At 39.5% G+C, this 20,310-nt stretch overlaps 1 protein-coding gene across 1 annotated transcript in view; it reads right to left on the reverse strand.

The window, feature by feature from the left end:
* Window positions 1-20,310, reverse strand: part of GRIN3A (glutamate ionotropic receptor NMDA type subunit 3A) — a 168,096-nt gene that overhangs the window by 71,775 nt on the left and 76,011 nt on the right. The gene's annotated exons all lie outside the window — the stretch shown is intronic.

The following is a 20,310-nucleotide window of genomic DNA, read 5'->3' on the forward strand; positions in this document are numbered from 1 at the left end:
TGCTTAAATGGACTGAGCCACCCAGGTGCCCTTACTTGAATGTATTTCTTAAGGGAATAAATTTCCTTGAACTTTAACAGGACCCACCACAGTGCCTCATCATTACTTTTGGAATTCTATTAATTGGTAGAAAGAGCAGGTAAGAAGAAATGAATGATTTCTTTTTTTTTTAATTTTTAATTTTTTTTATTTGAGAGAGAGCGAGAGTGTGAGTGTGTGTGTGTGTGTGTGAGTGAGTAGGGGAGAGGGGTGGAGGGAAAGCAAGAGAGAATCTCCATGTTTAGTGTGATCTCACAACCCTGGGATCATGACCAGAGCCCAGATCAAGAGTCAGACACTAAACAGACTGAGCCACCCAGGCACCCCAAATGATTTCTTGCTAAAACCTTTCAAACTATAGGGACGCCTGGGTGGCTCAGTTGGTTAAGCATCTGATTTTTGCTAAGGTCATGATCTCATGGTTCGTGGGTTCAGAGGCCCACATCAGGTTCTGCACTGACAACTCAGAGCTTGAAGTCTCCTTTGGATTCTCTGTCTTCTTCTTTGCCCCTCTCCCACTTATGCTGTCTCTCTTTCTCTCTCAAAACTAAATAATAAGCATTAGAAAATAAAATTTTTTTAAAGCTTTCAAGCATATTTCTGATTTAGTCTTGCCTGCCATCTGAGTTAGGGCTCCTGGGTCAGGTGAACAAGGAATTCTTTGATTCAGCACATTTATATCATATATACCATGTGCCAGTTGATGATCACCGTGAATAACATAGAAAAGGTCTCTACTCCTATAGAAAAAAAAAAACCCAAAAAGCAAACCAGATAATTATAGATTAGCGATAAGTTGAAGAGAACAAGAGAAAAAAATGGTATGATGTGACAGAAAGTCAGGTGGGGAGGCCACTTCTCATAGGGAGGTCAGAGAAAGGGATATCTTCACTGGGTACTTAATGGTGAATACATTTCCTTCCCTATTTTACTGCAGGATTTTTTTTAAGTTTATTTATTTATTTTGAGAGAGAACAAGCAAGCGAGTGCAAAGGAAGGGCAGAGTGGGTGAGAGAGAGAGAGAGAGAGAGAGAGAGAGAGAGGAGAATCTCAAGCAAGCTCCACATTGTCAGTGTGGAGCCCAATTCGGGGCTCAAACTCTCCAACAGTGAGATGATGACCTAAGCAGAAATCAAGATTTTGATACGTAACTGACTGAGCTACCCAGGCGGCCCTTACTGCAGTGTTTTAATCTCAACTTGATTACACATTTTCTGAGGACAAAAATTATGTGCACTGTTTTTTTTTTAAATTTTTAAAAAATGTTTTATTTATTTCTAGGAGAGAAAGAGAGAGAGACAGCGTGAGCAGGGGAGGGTCAGAGAGAGAGGGAGTCACAGACTGAAACAGGCTCCAGGCTCTGAGCTGGCAGTCAGCACAGAGCCCGACGCAGGGCTCGAACCCACGAACTGCGAGATCATGACCTAAGAGAAAGTCGGACGCTTAACCGACTAAGCCAACCAGGCGCCCCATGCACTGGTTTTTATATTTTACTCTAGGTGTGGAGAATAACTTGCTTGCTGATTTATTAATCTGATAACAAGGGGACACAATAAGTTCATCGTGTGTGTGCGAATGCGTGTTCCTTTCAGATTTTAAAATCTATGATATTTGCTTGGAGGGTTATTATAAGTCTGTAAATTCTACAAATAAATTTCATATTCCTTGGTAATACTTCTGGGCTTCTTCTGAGATTTCCTATTTAAAAATCGTCCCCGGCTTTGTTCTAAAGATGTATGTCAAAGCATAAATCTTGAGTGCCATGAATATTGGCTGTAATTCTGCCTGGAGAAGTCAAGGATGCATTTGATCTTGGCCTATTGTTAGAGGTCTGAGAAAAGCAACTAGAGTGGATCCTAAGGCTTTGTATTAGATGTAATTTGTCCTTCATTCATCTAGTCATCTACAACTCTGGGATTATGGTCATCTACAACTCTGGAGAATTTAGATTTATCAAATATCACTGAACACTGTCAGAGGTCAGCACTGTGCTCAGGGATTTACATGCATTATCTCATAACTGTCTAAGGACAGTGCTATGAGTAGGATTTATTTTCATTTCTATTCCTTAGGTGAGGAATTTGAGGCTTAGAGTTTAAGTACCTTGCCCAGGATCATAAAGTCCAGTTACATAGCAGAGGTAAGGTTTAAAGGCAAATTTTCCGACTTGAAACAGAATTTAGAGATTTTTCACTTTTTTTTAAAGCATGTTTATCAAGGGCCACACTCTGCAGTAGGTTCTGGAAATACATAATTAATCAAAATGGCATGGGGCAATTTTCATCAGATACTTTTATGTCACCCCATGATCCTCAGAAGAAGAGAAAAGAGAAACTGAGAGAAACAGGAATGGGTTTGAGGTATTCTCTGTAGCAGTTTGTCTATTTAGAAGAGCAACTTTGGCACTGAATTCCCCAGAGAGCCAATAGATGCCAACATTTCTTCTTACTCCAGGCACTGTCCCCTAGTCATGGAATTGACCCCCAGTGCGTTGATTATGGATGCCAGGCAGTAAATGCTCCACAATGCCCAGTGGCTAGAATTTTTCTTTTTTTCCCAATCTCCTTGGACCAGGGCACCTGGGGTTTGGGAAGGCTGGTTAGCCTTCATATTTCCCTTCACTGCAAACTAGTCAAGTAAACGTGTCTTTTATTGTGGCTTGATTTTCTATCAGTATTTAGTTTTTATGTATTCAAACTTTCCTCTAATATGCATAATTGCTGAAAGAAAAAGCTGTAGAACAGTCATGAATTATGGCTTTTAGAGGAATGAACACTGTAGTTAATGTTGCAAGACAGCTTCCATTATAATCCCGTTTTCACATCCTTGTGATTTCTTAGGGGGGCTGGGGGGGGTGGGGAGGAAGAATTTTCCTTTGAGCTAAAATTTTCCATGGTTTGACTCAGCCCAAGGTGATTTTAAAAAAATGAAACATTTGCACAAATGCTTCCATTTATTCTTGAGTTATTGTATTTGGAAAATGCTGTTCATTTTTTACTCCAAGTATTATTAGTGCATAAAAAATTCCAAGTATGAATGGCTATTAAAACTTCAGTTATTATATGACACTTGTCTCAGATGTTGCCTAGATTATTTCTTTATAAAACTATTAAAGCATTTACTGCAAAACGGTTAAATATTTGTTCTCAGAGTTTTATTGTAATGCTTGGTTGACACACAGCTCTTCACAGAGGAAATAAATATTTAGGTTACTTTCACCATTTTGTAATTTATGAAGAACTCTAAAGTGGCAAAATACATTTAAAATAATTTTTATGCTTTTTGAACTATATTAATCAAGCTTCTGATTTTTAAGCTCGGGTCTGTTTTAAGGGCGTCTCTTATAAATGTCACATTGTTGAGACTTCTTCTAAAAATGTCACTTCCTTAGTGCAACCAACTTTCAGGGAGTAGAATTACCAATAATTACCATAATGCCTAAATCAGTTCTTCCAATATCTAAGAATTTCTCTTTAGAGCTTGGGGTATGTGTTTAAGTAAGTATTTTGTCCTATTGGTTTGTGTCTTTAATTTGTTTTTTTCTTCCACTTATTATTTGATATTCTGAAACATAATCTTCACTGCATCTACTTTTCATTTAAATGCATATGACTTTAAATAATTTTTTATGTTTAACTATGCTAAAACTCTGTCAGGGTACCTCCTCACAAGATGAGAAGACACGTATACATAAAATGTGATACAAATGAAAATAATATTATCATGGGGCGCCTGGGTGGCTTAGTCGGTTAAGCGTCCGACTTTCGCTTGGGTCATGATCTCGCGGTTCCTGGGTTCGAGCCCCGCGTAGGGCTCTGTGCTGACTGCCAGCTCAGAGCCTGGAGCCTGTTTCAGAGTCTGTGACTCCCTCTCTCTCTGACCCTCCCCTGCTCACGCTGTCTCTCTCTCTCCTAGAAATAAATAAAAAAAAAAAAAAAAAAGAAAATAATATTATCACTGAAAATAATAATATAGTTGTTTGAAATGATATTGAAATATTATTGAGAGGTGACCTGTGCAGTAAGTCTTTCTGGCCTTTCCCATTTGGTGGCAATCTTTATATTCTCCAAAGTGAATGACAAATGGTATCGTCAGTAGGTAACTCTTTCACATTAAATGACCTCTTGGTTGTCTCTTTTAGAATCGTGTACCTGTTATTCCATTCAACTCAATCTTTTACTTTTTAAAAAAAATTTCAATTCCAATATAGTTAACATACACAGTATTATATTAGTTTCAGGCAACACATATTTTACAATCTTATCTGATTTTGTCATCCTAATTAGTTACCCCTTGAATATTGTCTCTATAGTCTTTGCATCTTATTCTTTCCTTTTGTAACTGGAGATGAGGCATTTTATAAAAAATGGCCTGGTGTTGGAGCACCTGGATGGCTCAGTCAGTTGAGCGTCTGACTGGCTCCAGTCATGATCTCCCGGTTCATGAGTTCAGGCCCTGTGTTGGGATCTGTGCTTACAGCTCAGAGCCTGGAGACTGTTTTAAATTCTGTATTGCCCTCTCTCTCTCTGCCCCTCCTCTGCTTGTGATCTGTTTCTCTATCTCTCTCTCTAAAATAAATAAACTTAAAAAAAATTTTTTTAATGGCCTGGTGTTTTCTCATTGCAAACTCTGCTCTGGTGCACACACCTATACATATGTACACCCATACACACATATAAAATGTACATATATGCTGTATTACATATACTGTATACTTCTCATATACACATGTATCACATGCACATGTATTACATTACATAGAATATATACCAACATAATATTTATAGTAGGCATGTATATAATGAGAAGTATGTATATGCATTTTACTATACTGCATTCTTTTTCTTTTTTTAGCAACTACATGTGACATATAATGTTGTGTAAATTTAAGGTGCATAATGTATTACTTTGATACGTTTATTTATTGTAATGAGTGCCATTTGTAGTGATATTAATCCCATTGCATAGTTACAATACAATACTGTCATCTCTATTATTATACTGCACATGAGATCTCTAAGGCTTATTTACTGTTTGCTGCAAGTTTGCATGCTTGAACTACATCACTTTTATCCCTCCAGCCCCCCAGCCCCTAGTATCCACCATTTTAGTTTGTTTTTTTACAAGTTTGATTTTTTTAGATACCACATGTAAGTAATATCATTCAGTATTTGTCTTTCTCTGCTGACTTATCTCAATTGGCAAGAACGCGCTCAAGGTTATTATTTTCTGATTCTATCTCACTTTTTCCTCTCGCATATCCACACAGCTGTTCCTACCATTTAGAGGGAGGTCAGATCTCTCTATCTTACTCTCAATATGTGCTTGTTAAGAAAGAGCTTTCTCCTCTCCCTATCCTTTATAATTCTGACTCATCAAACAGAGTTTAGTTCTGCTTACTTCCTGAAGGAGGCCTTCTCTGACAGTGTCCCTACTACCCCAGTTGGTCAGGATCCTGTTAGTACATTGGCATAACATTCTATTCGTCATTGTAACATTAAGAAATTTTTTTTAATGTCTTATTTATTTTTGAGAGAGAGAGAGAGCAAGTGAGCATGAGTGGGGGAGGGACAGAGAGAGAGGAGGATGGGGGACAGAAGACCCATAGTGGGCTCCACGGTGACAGCAGCAAGCCCGATGCGGGGCTCAAACTCACAAACCACCAGGTCATGACCTGAGCCAAAGTTGGACACTCAACCCCCCGAGCCACCCAGGAGCCCCTCATCATTATAACACTGATCTCAGTTATGGTTATTTAATGGCTGATTCCCCTGCTAAAATGAAAGTGCTCTGAGGGCAGGATTAGGGATTGGACTTGTCTGTTGCTGTACCCCAGCTCTTGTCTTGGAGCAGCAGATGCAGACACACGGTGACGCATACATATTTATGGGATAGATGGATGAATGAATTGCCTGCCTGACATTCTCATTTTAAAAAATAATTTCTATATTTGAAGTCATTAGTCAATATGACTAGGCATTTAATATAGTTTTTCCTATAATTGCTATAGAGAACTGGCTAGTTATGGTACTCAATGGCTGAAAGCATTTCAACAACTCTTGCCCACGGGGAGCTATAATTTCACCTTATGATATCATAAACCACTCAAGGATTTCATGTAGTTACCAGAACCTTGGGCTAAAATTATAACCCTGAAAGCCCCTGCTACCTATTAGTCATTTGGTACATGACACAAAGCAAAATATATTGTGCATTCTTGGACTTCAGATTGGATCTCAGTATACTGGCTGCTTGATTTTATATTTGACCTGTAAAATATTCAGCTTTCTGAAAGTTTAAACCATCTGAAAACCTAAGGTAATTCACAAGTACTAGATTTATATCAAGCAGCAAATAAATATATTATGAATTTCTTATTTGTTCTGATAATTGCTTTCCTCAAATTACATTCCTGAAATGCTGAGCAAACCTTTGGGAGCCACGAGTATTCCTTCTCTTGTATGCTTAATAAGTTTTTGAATATAGCTTGTATAGTGTAGCACATTGTACTGAAGTCATGATGGATATGAAATTAGGGAACTTGGGTTTAGGTAGCAGCTTGAACTTTGGGAACAAGTCACTTAACTCTTCTGAGCTTCAGTCTTTCTTTCTTTCTTTCTTTCTTCCTTCCTTCTTTCTTTTTTTCTTTCTTTCTTTCTTGTTTGAATGTTTATTCATTTTTGAGAGAGAGAGACAGAGAGCAAGCAGGGAAGGGGCAGAGAGAGAGGGAGACACACAATCCAAAGCAGGCTCTAGACTCCGAGCTGTCAGCATTATCACAGAGTCCAATGTGGGGCTTGAACCCAAGAACCACAAGATCATGACCTGAGCCGAAGTTGAACGCTTAATTGACTGAGCTACCCAGGTGCCCTGGTGTTCTTTCCATTTAAATGTCTTTTCTGCTGCAGAGATGCAGGAGATAAACAGAGGTGCTGGACTGCAGCATCTGGGAAGCAATGGATTGCTTTACAAATGGCTTCTGTCGTTCTTATTTGTCATATTAGTGAAGCAAAATGATCATTTTCTAACGGCATGTAAAAATGAAAAGAAAATTGCTGGATCAGGATAAAAGCTTGAATTTCCTACACGTAACACTTCTTCTTTTAGTACTCGGTTATGGATAAGAACCCGTTACCTGCTTGTAGTAACATGATGCGAAAACGGGCCAGCACCCTAGTTCCTCCCGCTGAGCTAGAAACCATGGCTTGTCAAGTGATTCACAAGATGTGAAGAGCAGGGTGAGAAATGGGTTAATAATGGTTCAGAGAAAAAGCTGATTGACTGGTTACTATCTCCAGAGAGGAAAGAAGAAGAGTAAAAAGGCTTAAGAAGCAACATGAAGAACTTCTTTGCACTGAGGGTAGAATGGTGACAGAGATGAAGGATTCTTCTCTGAAATTCCTTAGGGGGTAGACTGCTGTGTTGCTGGTTTGGCTAGAAGGCACGAAGTAGTATAGATCAGTTTGATGGTGAGGCAGGTAGATAATGAAGGACAGAACTGTATAGGTCCACTATCCAGGATGTTTACCAACGAGGCTCAAACTGTAGCTGGCAGGCTGGGGCTCTGAGTCAAAGCATCCTTCAGGTGTTGGGAGAGGACTGGAGCTAGAAATCACCAGGGCTCTGAAACTGTCAATAGGGCATGATGAAAATTAGAAGATGCCTGTGGAGCTTAGTCCTGGAACATGTCACTGCTGGAGGTGAGAGCTAAGAGTGGGACCAGCGGCAACGTGACCGGATGCTGGGTCAAGTGGGGACTGACTTACAGTGACGCTTCTCCAATTGTCCGATAGAAATGAAACACTCAGCGATCTCGTTAAAATGCTGACTCTGACTCAGTAAGACTGGAGTAGGGCCTGAGATCCAGCCTCAAATTCTGAATTTCTTTTTTTTTAATTTTTAAAAATGTTTATTCATTTTTTTTTGAGAGAGAAAGAGCGTGGGTGGGGGAGGGGCAGAGAGAGAGGGAGACACAGAATCCGAAGCAGAATCCCTAAAATTCATCAAAAGGTCCATATTTTCCTTGCTGTTTATGCAGAATTATGTAGTCTAAATTAATAACCCATACAGGAAACTAACCGAAGTCTCCCTTCTTTCATGGAACATTCGTCTTATCTTGAAATGTATGCGGTATATATATATAGACGCCACCTGGAGGAAAATTTCCTAATACAAAGAACTGGCTGTTGGAAGAATTTCAGGACCTGTGCCAGGAAGAAAGAGGTGAGGAGCCCCTGATATCATTGTATTCTAGTGGCGAGCAACTCTTGTCCGTGGGTGCCAATTCAGTAAAACTAAAGATGTTAGTAGCATGTTTTTACAGATGGACTCTTTCATTTTATTTTTTCATGTTTATTTTTGAGAGAGAAAGAGAAAGCAGGGGAGGGGCAGAGAGAGAGGGAGGCACAGAATATGAAGCAGGCTTCAGGCTCTGAGCTGTCAGCACAGAGCCCGACATGGAGCCTGAACCCACGAGCCTGAGATCATGACCTGGGCCGATGTGGGACGGTCAACCGACTGAGCCACCCAGGCGCCCAAGGGCTATTTTATTTTATATGCTTGTTTTGTATAATCTACTTTTTTTACTTGACTGTATATCTAGCTCATTTTTTTTCTTAACAGCAACATTATATTTCAGGGAAAGAATGTACCCTACTTTATAGCCAATCTCCTCTTAATGAGTAGAAATGATTTCTAGACTTTCAACAGTATAAACAATATCTGTTTTGTTTTGTTTTGTTTTGTTTTTAAGTTTGGTGGGCACCTGGGTAGTTCGGTTAGTTAAGTGTCTGACTTTTGATTTCGGTTCTGGTCATGATCTTATGTTTTATGAGTTTGAGCCCAGCATTGGGTTCTTTGCCATCAGTGCAGAGCCTGCTTGGGATTCTCTCTCTCCTCTCTCTGCTCCTTCCCTGCTCTCTTTTTCTCTCAAAATAAATACATAAACTTTTAAAAACAAATTTTATTTTTGTAAGTAATCTCTATGTAGAGCCAGTGTGGGGCTTGAGCCCAGGACCCCAAAACAAAGAGTCTCGCGTTCCACCTACTGAGTCAGCCAGGTGCCCCTAAGTAGTATGAACAGTATCTTAAAGAACAGAGACTGATTTAGTCTCTCTTTCCTCTGAACAAAACTTTTGTGAGTTGAGTAGTGCTTAGGTAGAGTGGAGTAACAGTTTGAGAGATTTCTCAGAGGTTAATTAGCACCAGTGTTCATACTTGGACACCACAGCTTCGTTTGGAGACTCTGAACTGTAGCCAAGAGAGGAGAGGCTGCCATCTTAGAGGAGTGGTGACAGGGGAGAAGGACGGCATCTGCGACTGTCACAGTGGTGCTGGGGAGAAGACACTATGCAGATAAGTGAGCCCTCCTTAGTTAGGAAGTGCCCGGAAGGACACATTCCTATTGCAACACTTCCCTGGGAAGGGTGTTCATGATGATGATGGTGAGAGTGGGGTGGGAGCTAATCCTTCCTGGATCTGTGTCTCTCACTTCTTCATCCCATACATACTGTGTGTACAGATTCAAATGTCACAGCCTCAGCAGTAGTCTCTGCCTTTGAATCACCTCTGTGTGTGAGCAGCCTTCCCAGACTAAGTCCAGGGGTGGGGAAAGGACTACCTCAAATACACCAGGTCGGAAAGAACATACTTTCTACATATGTAAATGAAATACTTAGTAGGAATAATCAGTCAGATTTTGTTGGGTATGAATCCTGCCTCTACTATTCATTAGCTATATGGCTTGGACAAGTTACCTAATTTCTTTTAGCCCCATTTCCTCATCTGTATGGATGCAGTAAAATTTAAATGAGAGAAATCTATGTAAAGCAGTTAGCAGAGTCCCTGGAACATGGCTGGTATCCAATAAATGTTATTATCACTATTACTTACTGATGTTTTCAGTTTCTGTCTCTGAAACTGTCACTGGTCTTATTGTGAAGCTAATATATACATACATACATACATACGAAAGTTCATATGTATGTCCCTCAGGACTGATCACCATTTTAAATATGTAAATCATGGGAGATACATATATTTATATACATACATTCACTTATATTCTTATTTGCCAATAGATTCACTTCCATTAATTTTATATTGTCAGATCACACATGAAAAAAGCTCTAATCCAGGGCGCCTGGGTGGCTTAGTCGGTTGAGCGTCCGACTTTCGCTTGGATCATGATCTCGCAGTTCGTGGGTTCGAGCCCCGCGTCGGGCTCTGTGCTGACTGCCAGCTCAGAGCCTGGAGCCTGTTTCAGCCTGTGACTCCCTCTCTCTCTGACCCTCCCCTGCTCACGCTGTCTGTCTCTCTCTCTCTCCTAAAAATAAATAAAACATTAAAAAAAAAAATTTAAAAAAAAAAAAAAGAAAAAAGCTCTAATCCAAATATGATTTAAGGAGATGTTGACATCTTGTTTTGGTTGGCGTGAGGATCTTCTGTCATTTGGCATTTTTAAAGCAGCAGCTTCCTAATAAAATGCTATGGTAAGTGCAGTTCTTGAGTTTGAAAAGTATTAATGGATTCTGACAAACAAAATCTTTCTGAACTCAAGCCATAAATAACATCATATATGTTATATATAATTTTTACATTATATATGATGTATACATTGTACATATATACACACTTAATATATATGCACATATATACACAGTATATGTAATATATATATACAATATATATATGCATATATATGTATCTGTGCATTTGGGTGGAGCAGGTCTGTACACAGCTGCAGTTGGGAAAGTGCACTCTAACTTAGCTGAATTTCCCAGACGGAGTTCACAAAGGAGCTGAGCTCACAGTTAAGCCTCCTGACATGCCACTGGATGGATACCCAGGGTGGTTAGATCATGCTAGCTCCTGATCTGATTAAGGATCAAAATGTGAAATTGAGGCTAAATCATAAAAATCCAGCACTCATCTTAATTCACACTGTAAGGAATTAAAATATGTATTTTAGACATAAGAGAAGCCCCTTCAGGGGTTGCCTGAAACTTCTTTGGACACACAGATATTTATTAAGCATGAAAATGAGATTCTTCACAAAGAAAGCCCTCAAACCTAAGCTGCATCGAACTTTTACCTATCTAACATCAGGACTTTGTCCTCTGTATCATCCTACGCTATCTCCTACTGGAGCTTTCTTTTTATTCATTTCATAGTATCTAATATGAGAGTGGTCCAAATGCTTGTAAGACAAGATGTGTCCAGCAGGACAGAGGCAGAGGGTGGGAGCCCCTCCCACTTGCAGGTGGAGGGTGTAGCCACAAGATTTCCACATTATGTCCAAGAATGACTTGGAGTGACTTAGCTCTCCCTAATTACAAATGTGTGTCCATTTAACATGTGTTAACTTTTAAAGTAAGGTAAATATATGTGTGTGAACACAGAGTTGCTGGACATGTGTACTGATAATTGTTTATTATTAAGATGTGAATAGTTATAGATATTCAATGATATATTTATTGGTACAGAAAGTATCTATGCATACAGATATTGCTTGCTAAGCAAGTTAATAATGTAAACAAAGTTATAAGCCAATTTTCCACTAATTTAAGAGAAACGTTTGCAAAAATTTGGCACATTCTCTGTATTCAAATGAAGGAAGTGATCTTAGACATTCATTAATGCAAACCCAGCAGGGTGTCTAACTGAAGACACTTTGCTGCTGTTAGTATGAATTACTGTGTCTATTTGAAAGTAATAAAGCTGCAATTATTTTTAAAAATTCTATAAAGACGCCCTCTCAAAAATATTTTGGAAGTAGGTGAAGAAATAAACAGATCATATGCTCATTTGTTCTATTTTCCACTTATCAGTCTGAATTAGCAAAATCTTTTTGGTGTTTCAAAGTTTTTTATATTGAAGAACAGGAAGGGAAGGGAAATACACAACTGTTCAACTCCTAATAGGTGTCAGGTGCCCTGTGTCTGATCTTTACTGAACTACCTACTCCATAATCTGCCACCAGGGACCCAGAACCACCCAGGCTAGGGCAATGTGACCTGGCTCATGTTCTCATTCAAGGATCCTACACCTCTGATCCTTGGCTCCACTACGGGCATCATGGTCTTAGGTTTTTTTTGCTTTGATGATCTGATTATACCAATCTCATGGCTCAAACACTTCAGGTCACTCTTGGATATAACTTGGAGCTCACGTGGTATACTCTGCCAATTGCAAATGAGAGGTGCTCCTACCCTTTGTCTCTCTATTCCTGGACACATGTTGATCACCTCTGCTTGGCATCATAACAAGTCCATTATGTACCCAACACTTATTTAAATGAGTGATTGCTATAGGCTTAGACTCTAGGGATATAGATGTTTTATTTTATATAGATCTGGTCTCCACTCTGATGTAGTTTATAACTTAGTGGTAGATGGAATCAGAACTTCAGCTAGATTTCACATCCATTTTCTCCTCTAATCTTTTCAAATGAGGTCACAGAGGCTACGCCAAGTGACTTGCCAAACATCATGCAGCTAACCTATGATTGAGGCATGCTTCAAACTTGGATCTGTCCAACACTAGAATTTTTCCCTTTGGATCATATAGTACATTGCCACATACTGTGGCTTTCCTTCTATTTGTTCCATAGCATCTAGTAGGAGAATGGTTTTATTTAAAATTTTAAACTTTATTTCAGAGAGAGGAGAGATTACAAGTGGGGGAGAGAGGCAGAGAAACAGAGGGAAGGAAGGAGGGAGGGAGAGGGAGGGATGGAGTGAGGGAGGGAGGGAGAGAGGGAGAGAGAAAGAGAGAGAGAGAGAGAATCTTAAGTAGGCTCCATGCTCATTGCGAAGCCCATTGAGGGGCTCGATCCCACGACCCTGGGACCATGACCTGAGCCAAAGTCAAGAGTCAGACACTCAACCGACTGAGCCACTGAGGCAACCTACAAGAATGGTTTTGAATGGTCTTTTTGAATGATGTTCCTCCCTATAGAAGGCTATAGCCTTACTCTGATGCTGCTGCCATTTTTCATTCATTTATTAATCGAACAACATTTGTTGAATATTTACTGTTCACCCAATATGGTGAGAATCTGGTGGTGAACAATGGGACAATTAACAAGTAAACAAATAGATGACATGACAATTTCAGATTGTGCCAACTCCTATGAATCAACTGAGTGGGAATAATATTTTTCTTCTGAAAGTCTCTGTGGAAAGCACAGCATCTTTATATATTTTATGTTTATTTATTTATTTTTTAGAGAGACAGAAAGAGCAGGGTCCGATGTGGGGCTTCATCTCACTAACCGAACTGAGAGATCATGACCTGAGCTGAAATCAAGAGTAGGGTGCTTAACCAACTGAGCCACCCAGACACCTCAGCATCTTTAAAATGTAAATATTTTACTACAGGACCTTACCCTGCCTGGATTCACTGCAGACAGCAGCAGTGACTGTGGAGCAAACATCGCTGCTGTGACTATTGTCTCATGTCTAAATTATTCTCATTCTTGGCTTATTATGTACTTTCTCATTACATAAATAAGCCATGAACACTTGGATAGAAATATGTGAATACTCTAGAAAATATGGATGAAAATACTAAAATATTTCCTGTAGTTACACTGCTCAGATATCAGTACTATTTAACATTGTATTATATTTCCTTCTGGTCACTTCTCTTTATAGCTTAATGTATGCATATTAAAAAATTAAAAATACACTATATACCTTTATATCCCAACTTTTCACTTAACTCATATTTTGATTTTTTGACATTTTAATTATAATTTTTTTAGTTGAAGTATGGTTGACATATATTATTATATTAGTTTCAGGTGTATGATTGTCTAACATCCTAAAAGCTCTTCAGAATCATCTCTACCGGCTATATTTTTATAGAACATAGGGATATTATAATGTATTACTTGTATTATTTCTGGACATTTACATGGTTTCCTAGTTTTTGCTATTTTGGGTAAGACTGCAATGAATCTTTGTAATAAATTATTGCCCATATATTTTAGTTATTTCCTTTGGATGGATTCCTAGACATGGAAGGAAGTCAAAAGTAAAGGGGCATAAACGCTTTTAAGGCTCTTGATACAAATGGCCCAGCTGATTTATGAACACATTGTATCAACCTACCCTCCCAATAGCAGTGTGTGCTGGTCTTAATGTACTTCAACCAAGACTGAGAGCTATCAGTAAAACATTCCTAATATGATAGGTCAAAATATCATCTCATTACTGTTTCAATTAGCATTTCTTCGAATCAATTACAAGTAATATTTAATTTGTTTATATTTGTTGGTCAATTGTACTTCCTTTCTGAATTTCTGTTAACATTCTTTATTTCGTTTCTTTCTTTTCTTTTTTTTTTTTTTTTGTGGGGCCTGAACTCACGACTCTGAGATCAAGACCTGAGCTGAGATCTAGAGTTGGACCTTAAACAACAGAGCCAGCCAGGCGCCCCTGAATTGCCGTTAATATTCTAATTTATTATCTGATTTTGACATTACTTAATGTATACCTTGCTTTCTTCCTGAAAAGATTTAAGGCAGCTTAAAGGTCACACAAAATACAAGACAGGATAAATTAAAATAGGATGAAGTAGGAAAAAAACCCAATATGAAGCCAGGAATGATGCTTTTTAAAATGTGTAACACAACAAAAATAAATCTGCTGTTAGTGGGCAAGCAATTGGCCTCCAAACCTTCCAGAAGTTAGCTCAGAAAGAGAACCTTGCCATTCACCCAGGTCACAGCAAATGAGAAAGAGATAGGGAGAAAGAGACAGAGAACTAATGTTCAAGATAAATGTAATTAATATTGGTATTAAAATATGACAAGACTTTTAACTTTTCTTATTTGTGCCCCTAGTTGTCAGACACAATGCAAGTTACTTTACTTGGATTATTTTAATTTCCATGACTACTCAGTGGGAGCGTGTACTGGATTAATACTGTTTACAACAGTGCTCAGCATATCAGAGTGGTCAATGAGTATTAAATTTTCTGTTATTATTACTAAGATTAAGTATTTCAATATCTAGAAGAACAAATCCCTTGAATCTTCTTTTTTGTATATTAAATTGAATATGTATGAAAAGAATCTATTCAAAGCCCCAACCCCGCCCCTCCTTACAGACAAAACTCTCAGGTGTCTGTGCTTTGCCCTAACTCTTTGTTTTCTTAGGTCATGGTGCCTTTCATTCTCAGAAAATAGACCCCAAATACAAAACATAATATTCTCTAGCCTGATCACAACCCACATCTTGGACCAGCCCCCAGACAGAGCCTCTTGAGAACCCTGCTACCTTCTGCTCTACCTGGCCAAGAGTTGCTCCCCTCCCTCCATGGGCAAGCTATAACCCTCTCACAGCCTTCAAACCCCCTTAAAAGGTCCAGCCTGGGGGCACCTGTGGCTCAGTCTGTGGAGCATCTGACCCTTAAAAAAAATTTTTTTTAATGATTATTCATTTTTGAGAGAGAGACAGAGAGACAGAGCATGAATGGGGGAGGGCAGAGAGAGAGGGAGACACAGAATCCGAAGCAGGCTCCAGGTTCTGAGCTGTCTGCACAGAGCCTGATGCGGGGCGTAAACTCATGAACCTCGATATCTCGACCTGAGCTGAAGTTGGGCGCTAAACCAACTGAGCCACCCAAGTACTTCAAGCAACCGACTCTTGATTTCAGCTCAAGTAAAATGATCTCAAGGTTGTGAGATTGAGCCCCCCGTGGGGCTCCACACTGGGAGTGGAGCCTGCTTGGGCTTCTCTCTCTCCTTCTCTCTGTGCCCCTTCACTGCTGGCGGGCAGGTAGAAACACGCTCTCTCTTAAAAAAAAAAAAAGGCCCAGCCTGACATTTCTGTAGATGCCGGGCTCCTCTCCTCCCTTGGACAGGGAATAAACTCTTCCCTGCTTATTGCTCTACTCTTTGTCATGCGTGTCACTGGCCACCCTAAAAACATATATTTTAGCAGATTCAGCAACAGTCAAACAAGCCAACAAATATGTCCTTTGGGATTTTAATTGGATTTGCTTTAAAACCTATTAACTAATCAAGTAGAAATTTACCATCTCTAAATTTTCAGTCTTCCAATTCAGTAATACGGCAGTTTGCTTATTTATTTATGATTTATTAAAAAGACCTTACTGAGGTATAATTCACATACCATACAATTCACCCACTGAAAGGGTATAATTGGATAGGTTTTCATATGTGCAAGATATGCACAGCCATCAGCACATCCTATTTTTTTTTTTATCCAAACCATGTTGTGTTTTGTACATTAGGAAGTGTGTTAATGCAGTTCTCACAGAGAACACATCCCTGATCTACCATAGGGTTTTACTGCCAGAGTGAATGGGATGTGTCTCCTCTTAGGTTTTCTAGCTGGACATACATGGAACCCGTGAGAAGTGCAGCTCTTCTCAGACTATTGCATTTCTCAGAATTTTCTTCTTTTAAGAGGTTTTCTCTCTAGAATGTCTGTCCACTCTTCCTATTCCTCGCCCTACTCTTGCCCCCCTTTCCATGGCTTTCCAATCTCATAGCTCATGATGGAGTAGTCACGACTGCAGTTCTCTCTCTCCGATCTTAGGGCTTCTGTACACACTGCCTTGTCACCCTGAGGTGCTCTTCTCCTGACACCATCTCTGGCTCCTTGTTAGCTCATTTACATCCTTCTGATCTCAGACTGGAGGCTGAGATTCTCCATTCAGATCAGGTCTCCTGTGAGGCTCTCAGATTCTGTTGTATTTTCTTTTGCAGTGACTTACCACGATTTACATCACTAGCTGATTTATGTGCTCCCTTGATTAATGTCTTTCTTTCCCACTAAACTCCATGCTGCAAAGGCAGCGTCTGTTTTCACTGCTAAATTCCCAGCCACCGAGCCTGGTGCCTGGAACAGAAGTTGCTGTTACTGGATGAATTAAAGAACGAGTGGATGGTTTGGTGTGGCTCAGTTTTCTTTCCTGTCACCTCAAACTCCATTTTCAGCCTTGTTTGCCTTGGAGTTCTGGCATCCCTCCTTTGTTCAAGGCCTGCCTTTATTACATGAATTCATATGTTTTATTGGGCAGGCACATGCTGTTATATGAAGATCAATAAAGATGGTTTTTATTATTTTGGGAAATGCTTATCATTTCCTACTAGGGCTACGAGAGTGTCCTTTACTTTAATATTTCTGGTTAAAGTTTGCTCTTGCCTTCACAGCAGATCTATTTAATTTTTAATATTTACTTGAAAGTTCACCAGGCTAGGACTGTATTTCTAAAGCAGCAGCATCATTTGCCTGTACAAAAATGGCACTGGCCTCCTATTCCCTCTAAGGAGATGACTTTTTTTTTTTATTAGACACACAGAGTTAAAGGGGACATTTTATGTGAGAAGCTGGAAAAGCACTAGAAGGTCCATTAAAATCAGCAAATAGCACACTTCAGATGCTTATGTAGCCTTTCAACTGGGCCAATTCAACTCTATGAGGGGAGGTGGGGCTTTATTTTTTAGTGTGCTTTGTGATTTATGAAGGGATTTTCTCTTCTTGTCTCATATCTCTGCACATTGAATGTCAATGGCTGGAAGGCTCTAAGAACAACCAAGTCTGTACCTTAGGTCACAGGCCCAGAGGAAGACTTTGCTGGATAAAAATAATGCTGTGGTTTCTATCCATCTGTCCATCATCTCAAAGTGCTAAGAAGAAATGGCTTTGGATGATGAGGCAATGGATATTTGCTTCCATCTGTCTGCTTTACTCTAGTTTCTGCATTGCCTCTAATGAATAGTGCTAGTTTTATGTCAGAGAAATACCCATATAAGTTCTATTAAATACATCCCTCATAAATTCTTGCTTTCATGGTCTTATGCTTCAAGAGCCCACCTGCTTTGAAGCATGGAGCTTGCTTCCCAGAAGAGTCAGTGGGAGGCTGGGAGAAGCTACATGTAATACTTTTAGTGTAAAATAAATTATTCTTGCAAAAATCATTAAGTGAGGATATAGAACCATCCTCTTGAATTTCATTTGCACAGCAGTCCAGTCCCTCTTCCTTGGGGTTAGCTATGGGAGCAGCCAGCAACAAGATGATTTCTTCCCTCCGACCCCTGTCAGAAAAAGAAAGAAGTATTCCAACCTGCCTTGGCTACTGTAACATGTAGTGAATCATAAACTGCTCTGTTCTGCCCAACATTTTGCTTTTAATTTTACTTGATTCAAATAGTTCCCTGAAGCCAGTGAATCTCAACTCTGAGATGGTAATAAAATATTCACGCTCTTAACAGTTTTATTAATTGTGATAAATGTATAGCCAGCATGCCAAACAGTTATGATCAAGAAGAAATATGGTGCCATTACATTCGCTCTAAGTTATCTAATATCATGGTAACCAATAGTTATGTGGCCAGGGCTCAATTTACTGATGGGCTATGTATAAGACAGATCACAAATCTCAATCTCACTTTTTAAGTCAATAGGTTTTCATCCAAACACATTTTCCCATGGAATCTTTTGTAAGTGGTGTTTGGATTCCAAGACTGATATTTTTTGTTTTTAAAAATAGCTGTGGGGCACCTGGGTGGCTCAGCTGGTTAAGCGTCTGACTTCAGCTCAGGTCATCATCTCATGGTTCGTGGGTTTGAGCCCCATGTCAGGCTCTGTGCTGACTGCCAGCTCAGAGCCTGGAGCGTGTTTCAGATTCTGTGCCTCCCTCTCTCTCTGACCCTCTCCTGCTCATGCTGTCTCTCTCTCTCTCTCTTTCAGAAATAAATAAAACATTTAAAAAATTAAAAAAAATAAAAATAAAAAATAAAAGAAACTGTAGTCAAAATTTTTGGCTAGAAATAGAAACCTCTTACGAAAACCCACTATTATTATAATTTAAAATAATATATGCCACAGAATGGTAGGAGGAAAAGGAAGGAAGAGATGGAACTTTGGGGGGTTCCCTTTTTCAGATCTGGTGGCTTAGATGGCTTCTAAGAGCTGAAGACATCCTAGGAGTATGTTCTTTCATAAGGTGCTTCTAGAGGAGTCTAAGAGGTAGAATTGTCTAAATGTTCAGGCACACAATTATAACAGAGAAGGACAGAGTAACTAAAGAAGAGCTGGAGAAGGAAAAGAGCATTAATGTGGAGGCACAGGGAACTCTGCCTGAGGTGAATTAACTGAGCCACAAGGATTGCAACCGGGATGAAAATGGCAGCACGGTATAATGCGGGCTGTCCTAACATCTAGCAAGTGAGAAGCACAAAACGGGATGAAAAGAAATAAGACAGATAGTGAGTAGGGGGTGGAAGCAGCTTTACAGTGTGACCAATACACCATACATATCACCTTTCATTCAGATGTAGGGCATTTTCACCTTACAGCAGACACACAAATGTCCCAAGAAAACTACAGACTTCTATGTAAATGACATGTTTTTACTTAATTGAATTAAAAGTCACTTCTATATGACTTTTATGTAAAGGACATATTTTCACTTATCTGAACTAAAATGCCATCAAGCGGATTGGAAAAGTGAAACTGGAGTCTGGAAAAATACTAAGAAAAAGCAAGCCACATAAACCCAGTGTAATCAGACATAAAATACACGCACGTGCACACTAATAATTCTCACGGTTTGGCACTGGTCGGCCCTTGTCCTCTCTGATAACCACTGGCAAGAAGCTAGACATGGCAGGTAGGATAATATCAGTCTTTATCTCAAAAGAGTAAAAATTCAAGCTATAGAAAGAGGGGTCTGTGTGACTTCATTACAGGGCACCTTTATCTCCTATTTTCCATCTGTCTCTCCACAAATCCTGTTCTCCAACAGTTTGGGACTCCTTTATGTCTGGTGTTTTCCTTCAAACAACAACTTTTCTCCCTACCACCTTCTCCCTTGAGGATCTCATATTCTCTTAGGGCTTTAATACAAAGGATCACCTTCTGGCCAGGATTCCCACCAGCTTTCAGTCTTGCTCTTGAACTCTGGCTTCCAAATGCCTGCTGCATCTCGTCTGAATGTCCAAAACAGATTTTAAGATGCCACGTACGAAACTGAACTGATCACCATATTTTCTAGTCCATGAGTTGTCTTTTCTGCTTCCTTGAATGGTACCACCTAGTAACGCACTCAGACCTGCAACTTTGAAGGAGACTGTTGCCTCTCTCAGTTAACTGTCGAGTCCTACTGACCTGACCACCACCATAGTTCTTGCATCTGTCTTCTTTCTATCAGTGACTATAGCTACAACATTGACTCTGTTGTCTTTCTCTTCTAATCTTGTTTACACGCTGCTACCACAGCAACCATCCTAAA

Source organism: Hyaena hyaena, unplaced genomic scaffold (genome assembly GCF_003009895.1).
Source record: "Hyaena hyaena isolate Hyena2069 unplaced genomic scaffold, ASM300989v1 scaffold_739, whole genome shotgun sequence".
NCBI classification, from domain to species: Eukaryota; Metazoa; Chordata; class Mammalia; order Carnivora; family Hyaenidae; genus Hyaena; species Hyaena hyaena.